The 9,146-nt window shown below is 39.7% G+C and overlaps 1 protein-coding gene across 2 annotated transcripts in view; it reads right to left on the bottom strand.

Moving 5' to 3' along the window:
* The window catches only part of adcy5 (adenylate cyclase 5), a 424,142-nt gene that overhangs the window by 412,416 nt on the left and 2,580 nt on the right, over positions 1-9,146 (bottom strand). The window lies entirely within an intron of this gene.

A 9,146-nucleotide genomic window follows, 5' to 3' on the forward strand; every position in this document is an offset into this window, starting at 1 on the left:
AGGAGACAATCGTTGTGGGCTGACTGCGCCTCATTGAATTCTGAATTCCTTTATTTCCTTTCCCATTCTCTTCATCATTGATTTTGATTCATGGCCCTTCTTGATGATATTTTTGGACACCTTGTTTCAAATGTTTAGACTGAAGATAGTTCCAGAAACCCATGAATTATTAAAGTGTTTCAGACAACCTTGTGTGAGTCCATTTTCTATCATTCCTCTCTTCCTTCTTAGGTCATCTACAGACATCACCAGATCTCTCTTACTTCACTCGGAGATCTAAACATTAACGGCCTCCAAACTTCCATTCAAAACAACTTGTATCTGCAAGTTCCTGACAGCTTGCTGCAGCGTAGGTTCCCATCAAAGGAAAAATAAATCTGCTCGTGCGAAAAATTCCAGAAGTTCTGGACACAATTAAATGAATATGAAGAAAACCAATGGTAATGTCTTGTCAATCACATTGTTAAGGTTTGTTAACCCAATGCTAACATTACAATAAAGAGGCGGTGGGTTTTAAGTGGCTTTGAGCAAATATAGATAAGGGACTGGTGAAACACTGATGTTGTGGGATATGTGTTATAAGACTGCGCATCTGAAAAAAGCCTCTCTTTCTCTCTCTCTCCACATTGAAAAGCTATGTGTCTTGGTTCCTGTCTCACCAACTGGCTTGAAATCTACTAACAGCTGACAGCAATTCCATTTGGTTAACCATTCCATACCAAAGAACATCATTCAAATCAAAGTGCAATGACACATTGTATAAAGCACTGGCTGGATTAGACGTTTTAGGCTTTCAGCACTTGCATTTTACATTTTAGAAGCCTTGGGTGTAATGCACACTTTCTGTAGCTGCTACAGTTACTTGTCACACTGCGATGCATCTAGTTATTTATCCACATCATTCCGCTAAAGAAGAGCATCAAAGGTCGCCCCAATCTGCTGGCCAATATTTAATGGTAAGCCTTATACTTAAGCCTTCATGTGGTGAAACTGCTCCTACATACAGTGCTGTTAAGTAAGAAAATCCAGGAGTCTGGCCCAGAAAGGAACAGCTGATATGTGACCAAGAGACAACAGAGTATAACTTCATGGGTCACTGAGAAGTGATGTTTCTTTGCATTTTCAAGTGGCTGGGATTTTAAAAATCAGTTTGCTTGTTTCTAGCAATTTGCTAATACTATGCCTCGTGCACTGTACAATTTGCTTAAACAATTCAATCATTGAGTCTGAAAATCAGCAGCAATTCAAGACTGAAGGGTCAGTAGTGTATAAGCAAGACAGTAAAACAAAACTAGGAAAATATATAGTTTTCATAGTACCTTATGTGTTACAAGGCATCATACCTGATTGTTATAAATCAGCTCGTTCTCCAAAAGCCTTATGACTAACTCCACGGTAGTCATGTCTCACATGACTGCACGACTTGTGCATCGTTCTTCAAATGTGTCCACAGCAGAAAAGAATGCTTTTAATCTGTTCAAATAAACTTTGGATTCACTCAAGCCCAGTTCTATAGGAAATGTTAGTATACTACATTCTCAGACAACTTTACCAAACAAAACATAACATTAACGAAATGCAAGAAACCACATAAAATTTACCAATGCAGAGTATTGCCCTACATCTCACCAATTCTTATCTCGCTTCTTGAAAGGCTCAGCCTTATGTTCAGCTTTTACCTTCTAGTGCTGTGTTGGATATAAGCCTTTCAAGTCTGTGACGGGATTCACACAGGTATGGTTTCTTCTGCTCCATTTTTTGCTCAAAGTGACCTGTGACCCCTGAGCACTGAGGTATCCTTACCTAAGATGGCTGAACCATCTCACAATGTTAAGGGTTGAATGGTTGGCTTTGCTGCTGCCCACTGACAGCAATGCCACAGGTGATGTAAAGTGCTGTTGCTACATTAAAGTAAACATCAAACATACGAACAAGCTAACTTCCACTTGATTTATATGGAAAACATTATTTTCTTTTGAATCAACCAGTGTAACGTTGAACTGAGATACATAGAAACAAGAGGTGAGCATTCAGCCCTTCAAATCTGCTCTCTCAAACTGATCACACATGTTGGAAAACTTCCACTCATTTCCCAATTCAGAATAAAACATCATTAAACACACAGGAAGGCATTTCATCAACGCAAACCCTCAACAGTGCTCAACCATTCAATTATACGTAGGGACACTACCACTGCACCACAAGAGTCTGCAGAAGTGGTGAATGTGACCATTCAACTGTATCATGACTGATCTGTAACTTTACTTCAATTATCTCCCTTACCTCTCTATCATTTAAGAGCCTTAGTTGACCCCTTTGTATTGTCAGTTATATAACACATTTGTTACATGTGTACTGCTTTCCACCACTTCTCTGACCCCAATAAAATCTTTACTCTTTCCAAATAATTCAGCATGTCAATGCATGCCCATTGCGCGGCCACATTGTACAGATCAAGTTGAATATTTCGCTCATGTTGCATTGGACACTAGAATTCGCTTCAGTGCTCTTGGACTGAAAAGGAAAGATTAGTTCAAATTTCTGGAGGAAACAGGTGCTGGTTGATGTTAGGAGAGGATCTGGTGTATCACTTGGCAGCAAGCTCACCGGTTCTGATGTCTTCTCAGACTGGCCACCAAGGGAGTGCATCAGAGTCCACGGAACTACTTGAAGAAGATAATGCTGGAGCTCTTTTAGAAACATGCCATTTTCTAACTTCTATTGACACAAATGGCACATGATTGGTTCCTTTGCTGAGTGATAGGCCTTGCTGTGCAAAAGGACAGTTATATTTGCTAACAAGCAAATGCTATGATTAAGTCACTAACTGATTGGTATATGCTCAGAAATGCGTCAAATAAAACCAAAACACATAACAATATTCACAGAAAAAAACTTTTCATTCACCATTGAAATATCTTTGTGAATCAGTTCTTTACAACCTGCCAACACTCAAGCCTAAATTTTCCAATCAGCATGTCAAACCAAATGGGTGACGCGAGTTGGAGAGCTTCATCATCTATATGCCCAATTAGGTTAGGTACCAGATGGTTTTCAGCTTTGTTCAGCTTCAAAACCTTTAGGAGGATGAGACAGAAGTAGCAAAAACCAAATTTGAGCAACAAGAGAGGATTAAATCTCACTTTCTTGCAGTCAGGAAAATAACTCCACAATAGAATGGTCCAACATAATGGAAGCCCTGGTCACTTCCCGAGAGACTAAAAGATTAGTAGTTCAACTTACTGTCTTTTTCTCTTCCTTTTCAGCTCTCTACCCATTGAAAAATTTACTCATGCTGGTACGGAAAATATTAAATCCATAAATAGTGAGAGGATAAACAACAGGACATCGCATCAGAGGTACAGAAAACTTCTCCTTGTAAAGGTCAACCTTGACTGCAGAGAGGAAGTTAGTAACAAGTTAATTTCTTTCCAAACGCCATTCTGGCTGGCAGGGAGATGGTGATGTAGTAGCATTGTCACTAGACTAGCAATCCAGAGGCCAGGTGAATGGTCTGTGGACATCGGTTCAAATCTCATGATAATACTGAGTGAAATTTGAATCCAGCTAATGCATCTGATATTAAAAGTTACTTTCAGCAATGATGGCCATGAAATTTGGTTCATTAACACCCTTTGGGGAATGAAATCTACTGTCCTTACCTGGTCTGGCTTTCATGTGACGACAACTATATCAGCTGTCCATAAAATGCTTAAGCAAGGGCAATTATGGATGGGCACCATTCTTGCCAGTGATGCCTATATCTCGTGACAGAATGTCCCTAAAACAAATCAAATAATTGATGAGAGCCAAAGTGCTGCTCAGCAAAAGGCAATATGCATGGAAATAGTTTCATTAAAGATACAACTGCTGTTTGCTTGTTAAATCTGTGCACGTCACACACGCTTTGCAAAGCATTTAGGCCAATGGTACAATCTGCAGGAATAATGAAGATCTGGATTTGATTATGCCCCATGATTAATGAGCAGGTCGACTTCACATCGGCATAGCTCAGTAGCTAGTGCTTTTGCCTCAAAGTTAAAGGGTATGTGTACAAGCCCGAGTCTAGAGGTTCGAGCACAAAAACCCAGGCTTGTCACTCCATTGAGGATCATTGTTGGGTGTGGTGTCCTTCAGATGAGGTATTAAATCTGAGTACCCAGTCTGCGCTCTCAGTTATCACATAGAATACCATGGTGCTGTTTCAAAGAAGTGCTGGGGTGTTCTGGCCAATATTTATCCCTCAACCAATACAACTAAAATAAATATTTATTTCTCTGATACTTTATGAGGGGCCCTGCTGATGCAAATTGATTGTTAATTTTCCAAATTCACAAACAGGAATTCTGCTTCAAAGGTAATTCAATGGCGCTGGGACACCCGAAGGTTGTGAAATACATTAAATAAATGCAGGTTCTTTTAAGTCAGCCAGGATGACCCTCCAACTCACCTCAACAGCCGACAAACAACAGTCAGGGATGCTTTTACTGACCAGTGTTCTTGCTGGTGGAGACTGGGAATGTGAGGAGAACTTGGTTGAGTCATTTTGCTCTCACTAGTTAGACTCTGACACTTTGTGTTAAAAATGATTGGCATAAAAGTCTGTGCGTGACATTTGGGAAAATCTTTTCACACAGCAAGTGACCAGAGTCTGGGATGCACGGCCTAAGACATGGTGGAGGCCGTGTCCACTGAATGATTATGTGAGAAAAGTTAAGGGGAGAAGGTACTAGGTGTATTGTTCATTCAGAGAGTTGATGCAGATATTATGGGTGGAATGGTCTCCTTCTGTGAAGTAACAATTCTTTCATTTGATGAGTCAGAGCCAATGAATTCATAGAAATTAGGGGAGACGAAGTCCAAAGCTGCTTTCTGCCATTAGTTTAAATTGGGACGCTCAGCATTTTAGGAATTGTTTTGTCTAACACAGTGGAACATTCATTCTGCAAATTCCTCAGCTACAAGAGCAAGTTATTCTGACCTCCTCAAAGGTCTCCCTTCCCCTTAAAAAGCCAAAATCCCATTCCTCTTCCCAGTAGGACAGAAACCAATTACCAGGCAGACAGCTCAGAATGTTACCTATTGCAAATCATTTCCCAATTCTTCCCCACCCTCTTTAAATCATTGTAGCATAAATTTAGAGGACATTCAATTCTGGACAAACTACATGCTCATACATGTCCAGGGTTGGCCACCAGGACACAAGGGAGACATTCAAGGCAGAGAAGTACAAAGAAGACATAAGGTTGACCATTTTTGTGAACGGGAGGTGGCATTTTACTTTTCGTCAGAGTTGACAGCAGCTTTCGAGGCTCTTTTTGTAACATCTCCGCTTCCCCATCTCACCCCCAATTAATTCTCTCTTCATATTTACGAGAATAATAGCTTCCAAGCTGCGCTTTTGCCATTGGTTTGCACATCACTGAAACACAATTAAAAGTACACCACCTAAGCCTGTTAGATGGTCCACTAGAAGGAATGGGCTAAATGCAGTCAAGATCCTCTGCCTCTTCCTCATGTCACACACAAATATAAAACTCAACTGTGCCTCATTTCATTTCCAACTCACAAAATCTGAATGTGATTTTTCCTGTCAAAAACGCAACTCTCCTGGACTGTTGCTTGTGAGTACCTTGCGCAGCCAATCTTTGGCTGCCACATTTACCAAAACTTGGCAAATTGAAGCTGTTCCTAAACAGCTGAGGTCTGCTGTTTCTGCTGGTAAACTTCCCAGGCTTTGCATGTGTCACAAGAAGTATATCATTGGCCATGATGGGCACACTAGCTCTTACACACTCCTATAACTTAGGAAGTGACAGCAAATTTGGAATATGGGCAACAAGACATGTCTGGAGCAATACTGCTTTGTACCCGGCCCCAGAGATGTGCAAACACAAAGACCAAATGTGTGTTCAAATCTTCTTACAAAACGTACTAGGTTCAAGATTAATTTTTCTCATCCTTGAGCACAGTGGCCTGAAGAGGGAGGAATGTTGAGGGTTTTTTTGAAAAACATAGACTGCCTCCCCACCCCAGTCCACAACCCAGAAGGAATAAAACAGTAAAACCCATGATTGACACACACTAGTCCAACTCATCTTGTATAAATCAAACTGGAGCTTCAGTGTGTGCATTCGAAAGTATTACTGTTTTCCTTTTCCCTCTGGGATGTGACAATCCATGCTGGAATGTTGATAACAGGCATGGGCAGCAGATTCTGAACACTCAAATCTCTCCATCTGTACTATAGTTGACCAGTCTACACAAACCTGCAAAGGGTGAGCGAGACTGAAAAACAAGTACTGATGCCTTTCTGGAAAGATTTTTGCTTTATGCAAGGATGCTGGCAAACCAGCAGTTAAAAGGTACTTTTATAATTAAGGTAACATCCCTTTAAATGGCTAACCTTGAGGAATTGAGACCTGTTCCTTTAAAAGGGGTAAGGAGACCAGGCACTGAAAACATACAAAATCGCCTTTCAGTAAAATGCTGGATGTTTTCTTTTCTACAGACTTGACAGTCTCGCTGTGCCACCCCCTCTCTCAACCCACCTCCGCGGCCCCATTAATATTATAGTCCTACCCGCCTACACATCCTCAAGAATGGAATACACTTATTTGGCTTCAGGATCCACAGAATGTAAAGTGGAGATGAGGTTTCCATGGTAACCCACCATGGCATCAGGGCCTAGAGCCAGGCATCAGGCCTGCCCTTAAGAGAGCTGTTTATCAAAGTCACTAAGACAACAGTGTTCAATTATTTATTTGCTGAGGGAAATGTGAGTATTAAATCTTTAAACATCTGCAATTTTACAAAAAATTGTGTAACTTTTACAGACAGAAAATATAAAATAGCATCATTATGGGAAATGAAAGTCCGAGAGCCCAACATTTTGTTCCTGAATGAGACTGACTTTATCAACAAAAAATTAAAATAAAATGACATTTTGGAATTTTCTACGAGAACTCAATTTCCATTAACTTAATAAGTCAGATTCCTCTGTCCTTCATTACCTGCATGCATACTGTCCATTGAGTTTCACGCAATGGGTTTCCATTTTAATTTCCTTCATTCAGCGCCTATGAATTTGGACGTTGTATCAATATTATCACGAACTAGTGATTCTTGCTAGAAAATGCATGTATGTGGACAGAGTGTGTGAATGACAATGGGACTTTCATCATACTATAATCAAATAACACATCAAACTTCATCATCATATCTCAAACATGAGAAAAGATCCACTTAAAGCAGTAACTTTACAAGCGTTTGAGGGCTGTCAGTATATAAGTTCTCAATATTTTAGTGGCTCTTTGTGGCAACTGAGGTGGGCAAGAGAGAAAACACCCAGGACTCCATACATAATACATATAACTTGCTTAAGAAACAACCTCTTCTCTTCTCCCCATCGTTGCAAACATTATCTTCAAATATTCAGTTTTTGGATACATATGTTCACTGTCCTCAATACATTTGGTTGCCCCTCAGCCAATATAAATTGGGAATAGCACTAAAGAGACTAAATATTAGAACTTAGTATCTCAATTCTCCAACTTTAATATCAGTCATTCCAATTTAAGTCTGCCAGCATTGACAATAACAAGCTGTGTTTAAATTGTGCTCCCACAGGGGCCTGTACACTGGGACAAACTTGGGGGCTACATCAAAGAATTGCTTGGATTAGATTCAAGAAGCTTGATGAAAAACATTCATTGGAAACATCATTTTCTGGTACATTTGTGTTCTAAACGTAAACATTCTACAAAGAATGCATTAGTGTATATGCATAAATGTACATTTTGTAGGCGATGAGAAATTCCAGTTGGGATCTCAGAAGATGTCCTGAAACTAAGTTTTTGCGTGAAATAATTTTGTGTGTGTTTGGAAATCAGATTTTGAAAATTCAAAGAATCACAGGGTTTCTGGATGTGACAGGGTCAGTAAGCAAGGACAGGTGAGCAAACTGAAACAACAGTTTTCTTGAGAGGGACAAGTATTGGAGACTGTACCTTTATAAAGGAACATCTAGTATACACAGCAAGTGGATCAGTCAGTCTTGTGAAAATAAAAATACCTAGTTTGATCAGTGCAGAGTTAGCTAATATCACCTGATAAAGAGGATGGGGTTTGTTCAAATATTGCAGAGGAGGACAAAGGAAAACATTCAACATATACAAACGCATAAATGCACAATGAAATCTTCCTAACGAAATTGGAGGACAACACTCCTTTAAGAATAATAATCCTGCTTTTTCAACATTGCAACTAGCCAGAGAAGCCACCGAGATAGTGTAGTTGACTAAAACCTTGGCTCTTCTTTTCATACCATTTTTGTATGACTCAAAAATAAAAATGACTTTGTTAGCTGTTGCATAATATAGGGAGACTCCTCTCAAGTCCACCTCAGCTCAATAAACTGCTTCATTAATTAAAAGTTGGAAGGCGTGCCAATGTCGACAGCAGTCATTGGTAAAAGAGCCAGACCTGGACATGACCCAGTGGAATTGTAATAAAATGGAGAATGGATTTTATAATTGCCTTGGCAGGCTGCTTTGCGTTGTGGTTAGTCCTGGCTCTGTTAATACTCAGAATACTTAACTCAGCTTTTCCATACAGAGCTGATGATTTGGTGTAAACCAATTCATTAGCTACATGAACAAGAACACAAGGACATAGTGAGCTGTAATGTATGGCCCAAGTATTTGGTCCCAAAGTTTGCAAATACCACACACCACTCCATCAGTCCAGTTTGCCTGCCAACAATATTCAGTCCCAGTGGCTAGTCCCACTGTCAGTTTAATATATTGACCATTCCTAAGTTAGTTATTTAATTGAAACCATATGCTCTCTCAATATAAGACTTTAAAGCCTATTTATAGATTATACAACACCCATTTTTAAGGTTCAGTATCAAAGTACTATTTAGAATCAAAAATACCATAATGGGATCATTCATTATGATAATATCACTGTACAAGCAAATCAGAAACCAAGCAAATGCAACCATGGCAGCTGATGGAATTTACATTCAATACTAAATGTAATTAAGCTTTGAAAGTCTACAGTTGAAAGCTAGTGTCAGCAATGGTGATCACGAAACTATCACTGGGTGGCGTAAAAACTCATTTGGTTCACTGAGATCCCTT

This window comes from Chiloscyllium plagiosum, unplaced genomic scaffold, assembly GCF_037043375.1.
Source record: "Chiloscyllium plagiosum isolate Xiang-an unplaced genomic scaffold, Cpla_swu_hap1 HiC_scaffold_7, whole genome shotgun sequence".
NCBI lineage: Eukaryota > Metazoa > Chordata > Chondrichthyes > Orectolobiformes > Hemiscylliidae > Chiloscyllium > Chiloscyllium plagiosum.